Source organism: Notechis scutatus, chromosome Z, assembly GCF_049901735.1.
Source record: "Notechis scutatus isolate UNSWTSFEM ecotype Mainland chromosome Z, rNotScu1.2, whole genome shotgun sequence".
NCBI classification, from domain to species: domain Eukaryota; kingdom Metazoa; phylum Chordata; class Lepidosauria; order Squamata; family Elapidae; genus Notechis; species Notechis scutatus.
In genome coordinates this window covers 84,782,729-84,802,676 of record NC_142025.1, presented here as the reverse complement: position 1 = coordinate 84,802,676, position 19,948 = coordinate 84,782,729, and the positions used below count along the sequence as shown (strand labels likewise).

Genomic DNA, 19,948 nt, shown 5'->3' with positions numbered 1-19,948 from the left:
AATCTGTTATTCTGCATCTCTTCATATATCAGGTTTGTGGATTTGAATCTTTGGCTTATCAAAATGTTTTTAGGGTAGAGCATGTTACATCAATCACACACACCCCATTTTAATTCTGCATCATAGTGCTCAGTTTCTTGTGGCATCAAGATGCTGTAACAACCATTTAATCCTCTATCTAGTTCATCCTCAGGCTAATGAGGCAATTCACAATTATCTTTAGTTGTTCATTGTTAAAAGTGGTCTTTTTCCTCTTATACTGGCATAATCTTCCCATAATAATCATCTACAATATTTCATTGATGATATGATTGATTATATGGTCAAGGGCTGGCATCTACCCAGCTGTCTATGGCTGAATAAGTCTCCTGTAGCACATCCCCTTTTGCTCTTACTGAGCACTGGCCTCTATAGTAGTCGGTGGATACAAGATGGGTGGCAAATACATTTTCTAAATAAATATAATTTATTTACATTTTGGCTTGAGCTACAAGACAAAGCAAACAACTCACTTGTCAACCAGGATATTTTGGATAGTTGATGAAGTGTTTTTTTCCTATTTTTGATATGGAATGATTGATCTTCCAAGAGACTGGTATTGCTAGGTCAGACAAACACATTCTGATCAATAGAAGTATTTCCTTCCCATTGAATAGCCTGTTTTGACATGCAACATGCTATAGAAATGGACTGGTGGTTGGAAAAGAGTGTAAGGAAGAAAGTCCATTCAGAGGATTTACTTGACTGCATGGCATGATCCCAGGTTGCAGATGCTTTACATTAGAGGACTGGAAACCTCACTCAAATTAGACTCAGATTCTCTATAAACTTTTTTGGGAAAGAATGTAAGACTTTTTTTTTTTTAGTGTGCTTAAATTAGCAGGTTTGTACTCATGAAAATGTCATGACTTCTGTACTTGGCATTTACAGGATTACATCATCACCCACATCTTATTTTGGAGTGCCAGCAGGAGGAGTTTTGGAACCTTTTTTTAAAAAAAAGCTATCTTGGGAAAGAAGTCCCTTCACTGATGAAATGTATACCTTGTCACAATCTGATGACTCTGCAAGTATAAGAAATACAGAAATATGTGTTGTATTGAGACTTCCCAAAGGAAACTTCCTTGTTATTGTTTTTGTTATAATAAGTGCTTTTGACATATTTGGGACATCTAAATGCTGATTATGTAGAATAAATAAAATTCATCCTTATTCATAATAAGCATCATTGTATTAATAATGAGTCTTCTGAGAAAACATGTCAAGATCAGAATAATCATATACCAGAAAGTAAATGTGAAACTTATTTGATTTATGGAAATGTATTTATAGATGATGCAGATGTATCTGTTTTTAATCTTGGAGACCTATTAAAGTTCCATAAAATTTCCTCCCCCACACAAAATTGGATTAAATTTGAATATTAAAAAAGGGAGAAGGACAAGAAAAGGCAATGGGGGTTAGAGGAAGACTATTAATCTTCTGGGAGGTTTGTAGTTCTGCACCAAAACAATATATTCCAGTGGACTGGAAGGGGTTCAGTTTTTCCTAGCAATGTTCTGGAGAGCAGTTAGAGAGTGATTGCGGGGGAGGTATTTTTTATGCATACTAGTGAGCTTCAATTATTGTTGCTGTGAATTTATATACTGGTGTTGTAATCACAAGAAGGATGTCTGAATGTGTTCTACATGATATATCTGTTCAATATTCATGTAACTGAGTTTTTGATTAATAAACATTTGCAGAATCTTCCTGTCTGAACTTATCTACTGCCAGGCACAAAATTTCAGGACATGAGATTTTATCACTAATGGTGGGCAAAATAGGAACAAGAGTCTGTTTATTTGTTTATTTTTGAAGGTAGGTAATAGGATAATACAGAACAATTCTGACAATTCAGTGAGAGAAGAAATATGTGTTAACAAAGCTATATAGCTGTGCCTTTAGAACTAGTTCATACATTGCACTAAACCATAATGTGGTTTGCTTCACTTTGACAAAGTATGGTATGTGAACCCATCCATTATCGTTTATATAGAAGTAGTCCATGATTCTAGACCAGCGGTCACCAATTGGTGGTCCGCAGAAAAATTATTTGCATTTTTTATATTGTACTAAATCAGTGGTCCTCAAACTGCAGCCCCTGGGCTGGATACATTGTGTTGCAGCCAGCCCAGACACTGGATCAGCCCCTGCAAACTCCATCTCTTGAGGAGCCTGGCCAAAATTTCATGCGCCACTCACTGAAGCGCCTGGAGGATAGGGTCCTTCAGGCACTTAGCTTGGCTACCCGTTTAGTAGCTCCAGCCCTTCCTTCCATCACAGGAGTGCATTAACCTCAGCGAGCAGTTTCCACCCAGGAGGAGAAGAGTGTGCCGGAGCCCAAACACTGGGCCTCACCAGCCTCGGAAGCCAGGGATCTTGCAGGCATCCCAGCTACCTAAAGGCTGCCCAAATCCCTGGGTTCACAACTCAAGCAAGCTGCGCTCCACCCATACCGGCTGCTTCTCTTCACTGTAGGGCTTCACTGCTTATCACTCTGAGCCCGAAGCAGCACGAGGCAAAGGCTGCTTTGGCGCCACCAGCTGGTGCAAATGTACTGGGATGAAGGCAGGACGCTGTTGCCACACAAAAACAAGTGGCGCTTCCCTCCCATACACTTAACATCGCCACCACTGCTTCAGTCCCTCTGGGCCATTGCCCCCTTTGCTGCAACAGCACCATTACCTTGTTCCAGTCAGCGAGGGCTGTGCTACTCCTTGCACCTTGCACCACTTGTACCACCCTCTACGACAGAGTTTTCCAGCCCCACCATGAGCTGCCCAGCCATATTCTAGATGCCTAGTCGCAGGACTGGCCCATTGGTCATCCCGGAGAAGCTCCTCCCCCAGGTGCACCGGCCTGCCAGGGAGACAGGCTGGTGCACCTGGATGGAGGAGTTGCTCTGGGATACCAATGGGCTAGTCCTGTGATTAGAGCTCTGAAATAGGGGACCGACTTTTGCACCACTGTCAGTCTGCCCGCCTTCTTTTTCCTTTATTCAGGTCAACCTCAAAGCTTCTCCTTGAGACAAGGAACACAAAAGAGATTCCTGAAAGGCTACATGCTCGAACCAGGTGCTTTCTCTCGGGCCTCCCACCTGGAGGTCTCGCAGAAGCAGAGACGGGCGGGAGGCCAAGAGAAAGCACCTGGTCCAGGCACACAGTGCCCCAGTGTCAAGCTAGATTACATCCCCCTGCATCAATCTAGCAGACAAAACAGGAAAGGAGGTGGAGAGAAACAGTCCAATTGCCAAGGTACACCAGATTGGGAGACCAGCGAACTAGAGAGCTTCTTCCCAGGAGCATGGGACTTCTCACCACTGGGCCCTGAGCTCTCTTGCAGCTTGTTCTGCTGCAGAGAGTTTCCCCCTTCAGGGTCTTTTTGTACAGGTTGGAGGGGGGCAGAAATTCCAACTTGGGGTCTGCTTTAGCCTCCCGGTGTGGGGCTTTGGGTGAAAGCCAGAGGGATGTACCAGTGGTGGTGAAGAGCCGGAGGGCCTTATTCCAGTGGGACTGCATCATAGCCTGGAACTGGCTGACCATCACAGCCCACTGAGCCTCCAGCCGCCGGTACCTGAACTTGCAGTCCCACAGGTCTTCCCTCTGCTTGGAAAGCCTATGCTGATAGTCCTCAGTAAGGTGCTTCTGCTGACCCTCCTCAGACAGATCCAATTTGAACTGAGCCAGCTGTTTTGCCAACTCTTTCTTGTGGTGGCTGCTTAGCTCCAACAACTGCTTTCTGTTGGGGCCCTAAGGAGCCTGGGTGGGCAGGCGAGGAATGTCTGGGAGAGGAGGGGCAAGTAGAGGCTGGTGACATTGAGTTGGCCACGCCCACCCAGTTATATGACCACCTAGCCATACCCACCCAGTTGGTCATTAGGTAGATCATATTAGTGGTCCTTGGGATTTCAAATTATGAATTTAGTGGTCCCTGAGGTCCGAAAGGTTGGTGACCACTGTTCAAGACTGATGTTATGCATGAACTAAGTTCAATGAGTTGTTCAACCAACAATGGTTAAAATCATCTGTATTGTGTGAATTCTATATAAGTTACTTTAACACGGACCAAGTATGGAATCAAGAAACCTCTATTTCATGTATCAGTTACATCTAGTGTGCTGCTTGGTTCTTATTCTCTTTTTGCCTTGTTTATTTATAGCTAAAAATATAAATAATTGTTATTCAGTTTCACTTGTTCACATTGGTCACCTGTTGACCAGCTTTAAAAACCAGAATGTTTTCTACCACAGATTTGCTTGTTATATTAAAGAAAGAAAGGAGAAATACAATATGTTGGGCCAGGATAATTTCTCAGTCTTGAAGATTTAATGTTACTTATGTGGGACAATATGCATCCAAAATTCTCCAATATGCATCCAAATTCTCCAATATGCAAAAGGAATAAATGTGCAAGATGGGATTTTTCCAGCTCCTGCTTTTAAACACACACTGCCACTATTATGAGAAATAAATTTTGTACTGAGATAGGATTCAAACCGAAGCAGAAAGCTGTCTTAAATTCTTAATTTAATAAATCACGGTTCAGCTAACCATGAGCCAACGTACCATGCAAACATTATCAAAGTATGCTGAAGCCTGGTGAATTTATTGAATTTAGTTATTTATTTTTTTCCTATCAAGCAATTGAAAATGTGCTTGTCTACATCTCTTGAAGTTTTATACTTTGCTGATAGTACCATTCAGCTCTCTTGGGTTGCCTGATTAATACTTGAGGTTGGGGAGAATGCTTGGGAATTTTAAGAATGTTGACTGAAAAGCTGAGAAAAGAAGTCTGAAAGGAACCCTTCAGTTTTGTAAAATTCCAAGAAACATACATGGATATAGAATCAGAAAGTATTAACATCTTTTACAATGTCTCTATATGCAGATACCTGTAGATCGTCATCTGAAAAGCAAAAGTCTTTGAGTTCAGTTCTCAGGACAGTGTCTGGACTCTATAGAACCTACCTATGTCTGAGGAATGTCCATAAGATGAAACTTTTTCAAATTGTGCCTTCCTGTGATCAATGTAACAAATCTAAAGAAATTGTTTTTAAAGGTTTTTACATGCAGAATTGTCTTTCAGGGAACCGTTTATCTTTTCTGCCCCCTTTGTATCATATTCAGGCTTTAAATGCAGGTTTTTATTATTAATGTATTTGGAAAAACTATATAGTTATCATAGCTGCTTCCACAAATTAGGGTATCAAATGAGGGCATCATTGAGACATCATTTTATAGCAAGACACTAGCTGTATCTTGGAATATGCTTCAATATGTGGCATAGTAAGGGTTCTTGGTAAAATGAATCCATACATAATTTATATTGACTTCAAGAAGTAAACCTGTATTAAAATATTTTTCATTGGAACTACATTATTTCACACAACAAATTCAGGTAAATATGCCGCCCAGATAGAGTGGTCATAAGCCAATTAAATAAATGGGTGAGTAATCTAAACAAACCCAGTCCAAACTAGAGAAGCCATACTAATCTAATCAATAAATTAAAGAGAGAAGTAAGTAGCAACTCCAGAGAACTAGTTATTATCCAGGATGAACCTGGACACATGGCAAAAGCAGTTCTAGCTTCTGGAAATGCTACACATTTATCTTCCACGGCATAAAGTTAATTTCTGGGAAGGCCTCGAAAGCATTGGAATGCAAGCTGTGCAGTTTAACAAACTTCAAATCATCAATGTGCCAATTCCCTTCTTTTTAGACTTTACTGGCTAGGAAAAACTTCATTTTTGGTTGGTAGGTTGATTTAAACGACCTCTTTAAATTTGGAACAGCTACCCCCAGAGAGAAAAATAAAGCCGAAAGAGCAAAAATGCTGCCATGGACACTGGCCCCTTTTCTAACTGCTTCTGGTTAACAACTAGATAACTAAAGTTCTTTTTGGATGATACGACATGCCAGAGCATGGCTACAGAAAACTAACCTAACCCCAAATATAATTACAAGACGAGTAAAGTGCACTGACGTAATTGTAATTTGGGCCTTGCTATGTGCTAAATCAAATCACAAAGTGGCTTAACAGGTTATATCAACACCGAAATGGTAAATATCTTCCACATTAGTCATATAATGAATTTGTAATTTATTCAAATATTTAAACTGCATCAAATCCTTTTTTGTTATTTTTAAGCAAAAATTATCTCTTTAAAAAAGCATATTGTTCAACACCTTATTGGTATTGGGTTTCAGAAGAGTTTATTGCTGCATCCTTCTATCCAACAGTTCATATTTTAAATATATTTCAAACATAAAGTATTTCAAATCTTTCCCTAATGCACAGTCTAAAAATTGAGTTTTAATTAAAAACAAAACTGATGTTATTAAAAATTATTTTAGAATTTAATGAATCATTCTTCAGCAGACAAGGAGGATATATTCACCATTCTGCTTTACCTCTAGAATCTGGTTATTTCTTAATGATATTATCCATAGCTTCTGAAACAGAGCTAATATTGGGAATAGTCAAGTCAGAGAGATGATGACTCACAAAGTACGAGGAGAGAAGCATGCAACTGGAGATTTCAGCTTCTCCTAGCAGAAGGTTCTTCCCTAGCATTCTTACCAACATTCTCTGATTTCAAAGATTTTTCAGACAGTATGAGCACAATAGCAATCACTTTAGTCAACAATTTTACAATTCAAAGATACACACACACACACACCCTATTTTCAGGTATATCTTTCTAAAGGTGGACAACTGGGGATCATCTGCAGTTCCAAATTGTCTGTTTGTGACTCTCAGAGCTCGCCTGATCAAGATTGGTGAAAGAGCTGGCCCAGTTTCTTATTGTTTGGAAATGAAAAACAGACAGAAACTGTAATATTTACCATAAAGCAGAGCTTAAAAGACCAAGCACACAAACCAGTTTTCCCCAAATCTAACCCTGCCAACAAGGTTTGCAGTCCATAACTAAAAGTGATAAATGAGTTAAATTATCTAGTAAAATTTTCTTATTCCTATTATTCCTCCTGTTAATAAATGAGAGAGAGAGAAAAGACCTGATCAGCCAAAAATGACAAATAATACATTGTAGATATCTTTTAAGAAGTAATGTCCACTGAGTTCAGTATTGGTAACTCAAGAAAATGCAAAAATGTGAACCTGGCCAGCATGGGAAGCATGGTATCCCTTCTAGTGTTTTTTAATAGCTTCTAGAATTATCCAACCATCTGTTGCAATGTAACAGTGATGAAGAAAATGGCTGGGTGAAGCCAAATGATTTATAAGTCAGTGGGGAGATGTTATTAATTAGCGGTAAGTGAAATGTTTATCTTCACATGTTGCAAGAATTTCTGAAAATGCTGATACATGAAAATGTTGCAACCAAATTGGGTTTTCAGTTTACTTTTTTTAAAAAAAACCAGTGCATTACAGCAGTATATGCTTTTATATATTGCCTTTCAGTCAACTGGTTGTCAGGGCGGTTCCCATCAAGATAAGATTTAAACCAATGCTTTCATTTATTTCTAAACTAGCTCACTCTACTATATTCTGAGAAACACTTATTTTATGTTTGGAATCTCAGAAACATTTCCAGTATTTCACAATTGCTGTACTGTTAAGGTCTAACAAACTGAAAGTTTCTGCTTTTATTCAGTGTGACTAGTCCATCAGAAGAACTAAAAGATAGAGTACCAAGACTGTAAGAACTCAGAAATTTGGGGATATCCTAGACTGTCTGGTCTTTTCTTGTAGTGCTAATTTATGTTCTCCTTTGTGGGCATTTGGCTGGCTTTCAAAGCCAAGGAAAATATAGCTTAGTTAGCAGTCGGAAGAGAAATTACTAGTGAATCCCGGACTTCAAAGTTAAACTGAGAAATCCAAAAGCTTTCTGGGGAAAAACAATGCTATTTTTGTTCTATTGTGAAACAACTGTGTAGGCTGCCTATAAAGTCACCATCTCAACTCCCCAAACCCCCCGTACATTTCTCTTTCACTCCAAATTAATTTCCTTTCTCATATAATTGTTTCCACTTTTTTTTACTTCAATTGCTCTCAATCAAAATGCTAAATTAAATATTAAATCAAAATTGCAAACAAAAACATTAAAATAAAAATGAAGTAAAAACAAAACAAGATAAAAATATTTCAATGGTGGTGGGCTGATCAGTGAATAAAAAAAACCTATCTAATTTTATAAACCTTGTGACAGAATAGGCACATTCAAGGATACTGTATCATATGGATCTGATAACAACAATTATACCTAAAAAAAAGATCAGAATCAATGTTTTAAGAGATAAGGAGCAATAACACAAGTTGTTATATCCCTTTAGAAGGAACAATGTAGCAGGACATGAGCTGTAGTTTCAACAGCCTCTTGTCTACAGTGGCAAGGTCTCAGCACATAGGGAACTTTTTTGTACCAGTCCTCCAAAACTGCTGGGAGAAGAGCATTGAAGCCTGTTAAAGTTACTGCTCTTTAGAATTTGGAAACAATTGGCTGATTTCCAAGAAAGAAATTGTGAACTTCGGTGAAGTGAAGATGGCTCTGTGAAAAGCAGAGACAACAACTGCCATGATAGAATGAAGAACCAGTGAACAGACAGGGCCTTTCTACTTCCACTCTGGAGAAGTGTTCCAGACGGCTGTTCCACACAAGGAGAGTGCAAGATGATGGGTTTAGAGATCTGGGAGATAAAGGAATAGCTATCTTGCTCAAATTGCAGCTGGCACCTTTAAAACTAGGCTTGCATACTACTTTTTCTATTCACTTTCAGAAATTGCTTATAATTGTTTTACAGCTACAGTATTATTGGATCAAGTTTGACAGCACTTGGCAAGTTCCTTTCAATCCTTAGCTAAAGAAGTTTCAAATACAATTTTAAGGACTTAAAAAAATAAAGGAATAAAACAACAAAAGGGTAGTTAGGCTGTTGAATTTAGAAAGTCACAAGTTGACTTAGGGAACAGATAAGTTTGAAATAATATTTTGGCATTATAAAGAATCTTCCTTATGGGAAAATTCTTTTATTTTGAAATTTAAAAATAAAACAAGACTTTAAAATTGGATAGTAGACAGAACTAGAAGGAAGTAAAGATTAAATTCAATTTAATACAGACTAAAGAAAAACATTTTAATGTGAGAAATATTGAAGAATATTTTTGAATAATGGACCCCATAATTTGAACGGTGTCTTTCTCTTTAGATAGACTGCAAAGATGCTATGGAAGAGGAACAATGTTACTTGACATGGATTTAATGTTACTTGACAACTAGAAAAATGACATAGCACGAAAAAGAAACCAGCTAACGTTTTAATAATTAAAAGGGATAAAGAGATAATAAACTAAGAGTGTGACCTGGATAATTTTCTGGTATTTGATTTACAAAAGAGGTTTTCTAAAGTTTTAAAGAATTTTGTGAGAAGTAGCAAAGAAAAATTAAAAGAAATCAAGTTCCACGATGTTATTTGAAAGAACTAAAAATCAAGATTGTTAGAAGAAAAGGAAGGAATATAAAATTAGACTATTTGATTAAGGTTAAAAAAGATGTTAACTCTGGTAACACTTAATGAACTTTTGCTAACTTCAGGACTGAAATAACAACATTTTATAAATCTGTTTATAGATAAGAGATAGCATATGGGAAGAAGAGATTGTTGCTTGTATTTTAAGAGAAAGTGATATGTTTCTAAAATTGTTTATATTTGTTGTGGTGAAGAGAACAATGTATTTCTTTTGTTTTCTTTATTATATTATTTTTTCTATTTTTTTATTTTCTGCAACTTCTATTTTTTTCTTTTTGTTAGCTTCTATTAGTTTTTATTGTTGTAAACTATAATTTTTAATAAAATAATTTGTCAAAAAGGAATTTGAAAACAGTTACATGGTGTAAATATGTCAATGGTTTGTGAAAATGGACCTTAAAAATTCTGTCATGGTTGACTCGCTACACAGCTCTGCTCGCAACCAGACAACAGTAAGGACTGGGGAGGCAAGGTATTGGAATGTAAGAAAGGTTTGAGAGGGAACTCTGGAATGCAAGTGTGCCATCTAAAAGAGGGAGACAGACCCAAAACCCAAGGTCATCACCTGGGAACATCTGAGACAGAAGGCCATTTCCAAAATAAAGCAACTGTAACTGATTGTTACACAATAGACCAGTGGTGAAAAGAAAAGTTTTCCTGTGCTGTTTACACATGAAAACTTTAGAACTAGTTTTTCTACTTCTGTACCCACATAAATTTTCAGTAAAGTTATATTCCTGGAGAAAAAAATATCTTTTGCTGTTTAATGTAGTGTGACTGTTGACATTAAGCCAATTCTCACAATAATAACCCACCTGCATTCCACCAGGAGGTCAGCTTCAAGATGTTGGTTATGGCCAACATGGAAGAAATAAGCAGGGAGAGATCCTGGCTTAGGAAGAGCCAGTGCTGCCTTAGGCTGAAGCCAGAGTGCAGGCTGTAGGCACGTGCCCAAAGCCAACATCTAAGAAGTCCAAGTGATCATCCACAGATATGGAGTGGTACCAGGGACCAAAGACCCACTGGGTGATGAACATGGGCAAGGCAGCAGAGGCTGCAGACCACTTCTTCCTGCCAGAGGAAACATGATCTGAGGTGGCAGATGGAAAGCAAAATGGCTATCTGAATGGGATGACTCTGCCAAGTGGAAGATCCTGACTGCCGTCCACAGCCCATCCATTGAGCAGCTGAGAGAGAAGTTTGGAGGGATGGAGATTTGGAGGGAAGAAGTTGGACTTGAGAGAGGCATACTCCTGAGTGGGAATTAAGGAGGGGGATGAATAGAAAACAATGTTCAACTGCCCTGTGTGTTGCTACCATTTCTGGGTGATGGTCATTTGGGCGACAGGGGACCCAAGTGCTGTTCATGCAACTGATAAATGAAGTCCTGCATGGGCATTTGTACAAGGAGATCTTCATGTATCTGGCAATATACTGATCTATACAAAAATCAAGGAAGAGCATGAGAAATTGGTCAGAGCAGTGCTCAAGAAACTGTGGAGGGCTCAGCTTTTCATGAAGTTGTCCAAGTATGATTTCCACAAGACCAGCTTACACTACTTAGTGTACCGGATTTCGAAAGATGTCATATGGATCCCAGGAAGGAGGCAACTGCAGAGTCAGCTTTGCAAACTTTTATCATCAATTCACATTTCCTCAAATTGCACTGCCAATCATGAATTTATTGAAAACAAAAGAGGAAGCTGAACCCAGACCCAGTCAGCCCTTGAACTGGTCACTTTAATGCCAAGCCACATTTATAAATGTGTTTTATACTGTAGATGGCATTTTTCACCCAGAAGGTTGGCAAAGATGTTTAAGGACATGTCTTCTAAATGTTGGATTTGTATTATTATATATAGTGGACATGCCCCAAGGCAAAAAAAAATGGACAAGAATGCATACATAGTTGGAAGAAATGATAAAGCAACATATAGATTTAAAACCAGAAATGTTCTTTTTGAGCATCCTACTGGAAAAATACAATAAAGGGAATGAATACATACTTGATTTTACATGTACTAACTGCAGCTAAAATAGTATTTGCACAACAATGGAAAAGTGAAGAGATCCTACAGAGAAAAACATAATTAAAATGTGCAGAAATGGATTGATTAACACTTAAAATCAAGGAAAAGGAAGAAACAATATTTTTTAACATGGGACTCATTTTATCAATGACTAGCCAATAAAAACTTAAATTAAAAATATGGAAATATAAGAGGAGGATTAATTTTATAAGGAAAGTTTATTAAAATGGATAAGCAAATGGCTAATATTATTATGAGACCAATACCAATGTGATGAATACTATTGTAAATATTATGATTATTATCTTTCAAATTATTTGTACATAGGCAACACATTGTGTCAGCCCTGTCAGCCCTCCCAGACCGCTAATTACCTTAATGGGAGAAGACAGGACAGTGGAATAGCACCCAACAGCTGATTGGCGCTGATGGGTGGAAGGACGAAGACAGCATATGCGCAGACATCAGAAAAGTGCTGTTTTTGAACCTACTGTGGCCGGCGTTTCCCTTCTTGGGCAGCAATTCACCGGGTGTGGTGGCGATGGTGTTTCAAGCAGATGTGGTAGGTGGGAGGAGCATGGCATTTCCTTTATATGGATAAAATTACCAGGTGTGATGGAGGCAGAACTGTAACACAGCTTTATTGGTGGCAGGCAACACTCAATGGACAGATCTGACTTTATTCACGTTTTGTTGCTGGTCAGTTCATGCCGTGTTTCTGCAGAAGAGATAAAGCGTTTGGGAAAACCAAAGTGTATTTTCAGCAGCAGAGTGGAACCTGACAATTGTTTATTTAGAAATGGAATTTTTTATATGTAATAAAACTTTAAAAAAAAAAAAGAATGCAAAGCCATGCTTGAAAAATATCTATTTGAAAAAATAAAATATCTTTTTGCTGCTGAGCTGGTTCTAAAAGACCTTGACCTAGATGAGCCCTTTGTAATACAAGCAGACATCAGTGATGTAGCCATGGGTGTGGTGCTGCTTCAGAAGAATGCGAAAGCAGAATTGCAGCCACATGCCTACACATCCTGCAAGCTTTCTGAGACTGGGAGGTGATCGGAGAAGGAAGTGGTTTGTTGGGCACTTCTAACCTGGAGGCAATTCCTATAAAGCAGTAAAATCCCTTTTGAGGTGTGGACCAGCTACAAAAACCTGGAAACATTGAAGGCTCCCCAAAAGCTATCTCCCAAACAGGTCTGGAACCTGCTACCTACCGGGAGGGTGAACCTTTTTTTTGCAGACTCTCTCTCCCAAATGCCACAATACATCAGTGCTTGAGAAGAGGTCATCAATTTCATCCCCTCCAAGCAAATAGTAGCACTGGACCTCATGAGACAACAGGAAGTGTCTTCATCAACATTGACCAAGGACCTCTGGTAAGCCAGAGGAGTTTAGTATTATAGCAGAGCCATGATGCAAAGGAGGCAGGGTATTTTAAAATTGTGAAGAGCATTCATCTTGTAAAGAGACTGTTTTATACAAACAAAACACAAAACATGAAAAACATAAAACATCTTTTTTGAAAGCAGCTTGATCCCGGGTTACATCTCTTCGTACAGACATAAATTCAAGTTTATGCTCACTTTTATATACCATTCCATATCTTATTACTATTCTACATTTTTTATATAGCTTCTCCCCTCTTTTCACTCTCTTAATTCTATTTTATTTATTTCATCTTAATTTAAATCATTATACTTATATCCTTTGTCTGTCCTGTTTCAGCTATCTATTATTGATTGCAGGAAATACGACTTCAGCAATAGAGTGGTCAATGTCTGGAATACTCTACCCGACTCTGTAGTTTCTTCCCCAAACCCCAAAAACTTTAACCTTAGACTGTCTACTATTGACCTCACCCCTTTCCTAAGAGGCCTGTAGGGGGCGTGCATAAGCGCACCAACGTGCCTACCGTCCCTGTCCTATTGTTTCTCTTATTCTTTTATTTTTCTTATATGTACCCATTTCATGTATTCACAACTATGTATACATTTATACTTATTATCTTGTAAACAATTGGCAAATCAAATAAATAAATAAATAAATAAATAAATAAATAAATAAATAAATAAATAAATATTATCTTTTCTCAACAGAAAATTTCTTCTGTTATCACTGATTGGAGTATGACGCCTTTATATCTTTCCCCTAAATTTAACACTTAATATAATACATAACTTTCATTCGGATTCTGCTTAGTACATTCTAAAGCTATTTTAAGAAAAGAAAAAAATATAAATATATAATATAATTAAAACAACAATTCATACCAATTGAACTCTATCATTAAGATTAATATTCATTTAAATCTTAAACATTTTACACATTCCTTTTCAAATAGGTATCATTCTTCTATGGGAACAATTATAAATTTTGCGTAGTTGCTTCCCCCCCCCCCAATTTCACTTATATTTTAAAACATTATGTAATTAAAATGTTCCCATTCCTTCTTAATTCAATTCTCTCATATTTCATTTCATTTATTTTGTTCAAGAAAAAAAAGTTTCACTGAATTACATTGAATATTTTATCCCATTTTATAATCATATGTTATTCCAATTTTCTAACATAATTTCTAATACAAATACAACAATACAGTCTTATGTACTTTTGCAGAATCTCTTTTTCAGTTATATTTTACCCATTATCTCTAAATAAATCCTGTTTCTTTACATCTTGTTTCAAACCTTTGTAGCTTCTCCTTCCTCCCTTGCTTCTTCACTCTGCCCTTTTTACCCCCTTGTCTCTCCATCTCCATTTCCCTCTTCTATATTCCTCTTTTCTGTTGCTTTCCGACATTATATCCACTTTTTACCTTATTTTTCCCTTTTTTGGTTGTTTTTTTAGGTCTTAAATTCTCCATTCTCTTTCCCCCCTTTCCCCTTTCTTCCCCAGATAAAGTTACTTGTTCATTAAAGATGGCTTCTTCTTTGTCCCAATCTTCTTGTTCTTGTAGTTTCTCATATGTAGAAATCACCATTTCTAAAAAAATGAAAAACAGAGCCAAAAGAGCCCTTCCCTTCTTGTTCCTCTTCTTTATATTTTTTAAATTCCATTTTCAGTTCATGCACAAGTGAAGCCATTGTAAAAAAAAATTTAAACAACCACACAAGTGTTTTAATTATTGAAATATAATTTCCAAAAGACCCAGAGTCACCAAGCAGTCCAAATACACACAAGCTGTTTCATTTAACACTTTCTTCTTTTTTCACATTCTCTTCCTGGGGCTACAATTCAGTTACAAAGTTCCCATTAAAATTTATCTTTTAGAAGTCTTGTTACAATTTAACTTTAGATTCTTTTAAGTTCCAAGCAGTCTCCTCCAGCCAAATGTTACTCTTATTCTTTTCCTCTCCCTTCCCACTTACAGCAAAAAAAAGTTTTTTCAGTAATCAGAAATCTTTATTGTCCCCTTGGCTTTAATTTTCCAGTTTAATTACTTGCTGATGCCAAAGCGGGTTTTTCCGATTTCTCATTCATCTGCTGTCACCGTAAGGAAGGAGAGTGAGAAAAAACAAACTTTCCCTTTTCACTTTCATTCGCTGCTTCCGGATCTTCTTTGGGAATGATGTATCCTTTTTTTAAATTTAAATTCCAGGGTATCTTGAATGTTGCTTCTTTTCCCGGTCAGCCAAAACTTTCACTTCTTAGCTTTCTCCTGCACATTCTTTTCCAGATGAGTGCTTCTTTGTGGTGGCCATTTCTGACCGCCGCTCTACTGCCTTCGGAAAAGGGAGTTAAGCCAGCTGAGGAGGGGAGGGGAGGCTCCCCTCAAACCCTGCTGGGTCTCCCCTATCTTCAGTCACCTCTATGGGGTGACTTAGCCCCGAAGCCGGGTGGCTCGGGGCACTCCAGTGGCGAGCGCAAGCAGAAACCGCGCACGGTCACAGATTCCTGCTGCCGCTGAAGCCCTGCAAACTGGAAGTCCCTATACATTAAATTTGTTTGTATATGTTTGTTTTTTAAAAATTAATAAAAAAAATTGGGGAAAAAAGAGACTGTTTTGGTGGCTGTGAATGAAGGAAGACATAACAGTGTATGTAGCCAGCCACCATGGGTGAAGAGCTGCAGTGAAGAGGCTGCCCAGCAAGCCTCCAGGATTGTTACAGATTTTGGCCAGTCCCACAGCTCCCTGGAAGGACATATCTATGGTCTTTATTGTAGAGTTGCCAGAGAGTGCTGAGAATACTGTGATCTGGGTCATTACAGACTTATTCTCTAAGCAGGTCCACTTTGTGGATCCCTGGCTAAGCTCTTCATATAGCACATGTGCTGGCTGCATGGCGTTCCTAAAGTTATAATCTCAGATTGAGGTGCAGTTCACCTCAAACTTTTGGTGTAAGTTCCTAAGCTTGTTAGACTCCTCCTAGGGTCTTAGCTTCACCCATCATCCTCAGACAAATGGAGTTTATGAATGTATGAATGCAGTCTTGGAACAGTACCTTCAATATGAATAGGGGTGTGCAACCTTAAACACTCAAAGAGCCATTTGGACCCATTTCCCACAGAAAAAAAAACAAAAAACACCAGGAGCCACAAAACCTGGGTAGATGTGGCCAATTCAATGTCACTCTCACTCCCACTCAGTTACATGACCCCGAGACATGCCTACTCAGCCTTCTCTCTCTATGTCTCTCTCTCCCACTCTCTTCCCCCTCTATCTCTCTATCTCTCTTCTCTCCCCCTCTGTCTGTATGTCTCTCCCCTTCCTTCTGTATCTCTCTCTGTATTATCTCTCTTCCCCTCTCCCTATCTCCCCTCCCCACTCCCCTCTCTCTCTGTATCTCTCTGTATCTCTCTGTATCTCTCTATGTGTGTCTCTCTATGTCTCCCTCTCTCTCCCTCCTCCCCCTCTCTCTGTATCTCTCTGTATGTGTGTATGTCTATGTCTCTCTGTGTGTATGTGTGTGTGTGTCTCTCTCTCTCTCTCTTTCTTTCTCAGAAAGCCACGGCTGGGCCAAGCCAGCAAACTCTCCCTTGGGGCTCTTTGCTATTCCTTTTATTTATTATTTTTGGAAATCCCAGCTGGCTGAGGAACAATCGCCAGCTATGGTGGAGGCTTCCATTCAGGTGATCCTCCTCCTCCTTCTCATCTTGTGACCCCCTTGCCAGCTGTCAGGAGTGCAGCAAAGGCACACATGGGACAGGCAGCTGCTCATTTGAGGAGGGTTTCCCTGTTTATGTGCACCCTCCCAGCCCCACTACAGCTGTCCAGAGGGTTTTGAGAGGAGAAGGAGGAGAAGAAGGAAGGTTGCCTGAAGGGAAGCCTCCGTCGTGGCTGGCAATTGTTCTTCAGCCAGCCCGGATTTCCAAAAAGAAAAAAATAAAAGGAGTAGTGAAGAGCTCCAAAGATAGCTTGCTGGCTTGGCCCAGCCACAGCTTTCGTGGGGGGATGGGGGAAACCAGTTGATGGGCAAATGTCTTTGATGAGAGCTTTCTCTGAGCCTGACCCCTGGGTTGGGCATTCGAGGTTCGGCTGGTCCAGCCATCTTTTCCCACTGCCCTGAGCTTCATAAAGCTGCAGCTAAGCATTGAGGGCCCATCCCCCTTTCCAACATCTCCTCCCGAATCCCCTTCCCAATGCACCAGCCCTCTTATTAGCGAAGCCAGCATTGGTCGCAGCTGGGTCAGGTCAGTGTCTCAGGGCAGAGAGCAGGTTGCACATCTCCCCAAGCAACCAAGGCATGCCCAGCACCAACAAGGGCCAGAAGAAGCTCCAGCAAGACAGGTGCCAGAGAATCAGCCCCAGCTACTTCCCCATCCCCTATGTTTCAAATGGCCACGAGGCGGAATTTATGCCCATACCAGAACTGTTTTAAGAGCCTCTTTCATCAACTTCAGTGATCCCCAACCTTTTTTACCGCCGCGGCCTGGTATCCCCAACCTTTTTATGGCGCGGCCCGGCACCGGCATTAGCTGGGCGCCGCCATCTTTTTGATGAAAAAGTGCTTCCGTGACCTCACCGGAAGCACTTTTTCATCAAAAAAGATGGCGGCGCCAGCGCTCCGGTGAGCTTTTCCGGTAGAAATGGCTTTCTACCCGAAAAGCTCACCAGAAGCACTTTTTCATCAAAAAGATGGCGGCGCCCAGCAAGCCAGCGCCCAGTAGGACTTGTTCCACGGATCGGTACCGGTCCACGGACCGGTGGTTGGGGACCCCTGATCAACTTCATTGGCTGAGTAGATGAGTTTTCTGAAAGCCACCTGGCCTGTAATGTGCAAATCACTGGAAGTGCAAAAGACACAGACTGACAAGAAGAGATCATCTCAGTGGGAGTTTAGTATAGGGGATGAGCTGTACCTATCCACAAAGTTCTTGAAGTTGGGCCAACCCTGCAAGAAACTGGACCCAAAGTACATAGGTCCTTTCCTTATTATAAATCTGGTGATGGTGGAATTAAAGTTACCAAAACAAAAAAAAACCCAAACACAACATAAGTGCATTCACTCAGTGTTTCACTGTAGTTTCCTAAATCCTTTCTATAGCTCACTGCTGAGCCTGGCCATTAAGCATCGTCTCTGCCCATATAGGTAGGCGGAGAGAAGCACTGCAAAGTCAATGAGATCCTTGATTCTCGATATTACAAGAGGAAGTTGAAGTATTTAGTTTTATGGAAGAGGTTTCCCTTGACAGAGGCAGAGTGGGTGGCAGTGAGGAAGGTCTATGCCCCTAGGTGTTTTCAGAGGTTCCATGCCTCTGACCCTGATAGGGTGCTAGGGCGAAAAGCTGCAGTGTACAAATAATGTGCCTATTTGTTTCTGTGCAGGATTAATCTTTCTGGAGGGACGGCATATCATGGCTGACTGCTCACAATCAGATAACAGTAATGGGAGGGGGCAAAAGAAGGCATTGGAATGTAAGGAACTCTGGGATGCAAGTGTGCTACCTGGAAGTGTGAGCCAGCCCCAAACCCCAAGACCATTGCCTGGGAACATTTGAGGCAGACAGGCTGTTTCCAAAATAAAATAAATGCAATTGATTGATGGACAAATGTCAGAACTGACTTTTCTACTTCTGTACCCAAATGGTTTTTCAGTAAAATTAAACTCTTGGAGGAAAATGTCCCAGGAGTTCCTTGTGCTGTTTAATGCAGTGGGACAGTTGACATATGAGATGTCACATTTACTTCAATGTCCATCAACAATCAACAGAGTAGCTACTCAATAAATGGTCATTACTAAGAATGACAAGTGGGCAGGAAGCAGGAAGCCCTAAACTCCTGCAATCACAGAAAGCATCAAACTAAACAAGGCTGCAGACATTAAACCGCTTTTCTCTCTCTGCAAGAGTCTAATTTCCCTCTCATCAGTTACTACTGGAAATAACCAGGCTTATCTGTGGGAAGTGGTGGTAAAATTAAAATCCAACAACAATTACTATTTACATTCTCCTAAAAATGGGTCAATCTTGATTTCATGATTGTGTTCGTCATTTTGCCTTTTTTTAAATCTCTCCTCTGCAAACACCCCTGGAAATAAATGCTTTGCTAGAGCAATATTAATTTAAAAAAAAAAATAGTTTGCTGTTCAGTGTGCTATTTGTGCAACACTTCAGGCTGGAAAAGAAGGAAAAAATGGATTACATAAGGGATCTAACTTGGTGGCTAAGATATGGAAACTGGAATACAGAGGGAAAACCAGAGCTGTCACAGGACATTTTTTTAATGTTGTGTAACCATATAAATGCTGCTTTCCCCCTGTGGCTGGATGACAGGAAGAAGCTTATAGCTTCTCAATGAGAAAAAGTGTATTTCTATAACTAAGAGAATCTTGCTTCTGGCCAATGGAAATTTAACAGGCTTTTAAGGAAAAAAAAGAGATACCAATATAATTAGAACAGAGAAACACTTTGATGGGCATATTATTCAGGCTGTGTGTGAAAAAGGCTAAATCATAGCACGGCCAAATATCATTGCCTTCTGGCAGCCATTTCTACAGCACATCCAATTTCAAGGTAGCCTCATTCCAGGGCATTTGGGGACAAGTGTAAAGATGAAGGCTGTAAAGGCCAGCAGGGGGGGAACCTGAGGAGCAGAGTGGTCCACTGTGGCAACAAGGGACAGATGTCAGCTGCTGCCCTTACCCAGAGGGAGTGGGAGAAAGAGCAAAATAAAGCTTGCCACTATGAACATGGTTTGCATCTCATTTTTGGCATATAAGTGAAACTTTATCTTAAGAAGCCTTTCTAATGTTTCCGAGAAGCAGAACCTCTCAGCACCTTAAATCATTGCCTTTGGGGCTTCTACTTCCAGTTCTGGCTTAAAGGAACCTGACAAAAATAGTGGCTGTCTTTTGTTATAGTGGTCCCCCAATCCGTGAAATAAAGCAGTGCTCTCAGAGTGGGGTTAAAAGCACCCACTAAATTGAGGGGGGTTTGCTAATG

General features: G+C 39.7%; 1 protein-coding gene across 1 annotated transcript in view; it reads left to right on the top strand.

Annotated features, from left to right (window-relative positions):
• The window catches only part of TANC2 (tetratricopeptide repeat, ankyrin repeat and coiled-coil containing 2), a 370,844-nt gene extending 369,097 nt beyond the window's left edge, over positions 1-1,747 (top strand). Inside the window, exon 28 of the mRNA XM_087947472.1 lies at positions 931-1,747. The gene's annotated coding sequence lies outside the window, so the exon portion shown is untranslated. The remainder of the gene's footprint in view (positions 1-930) is intronic.
• The last annotated feature ends 18,201 nt before the right edge of the window (positions 1,748-19,948 follow it).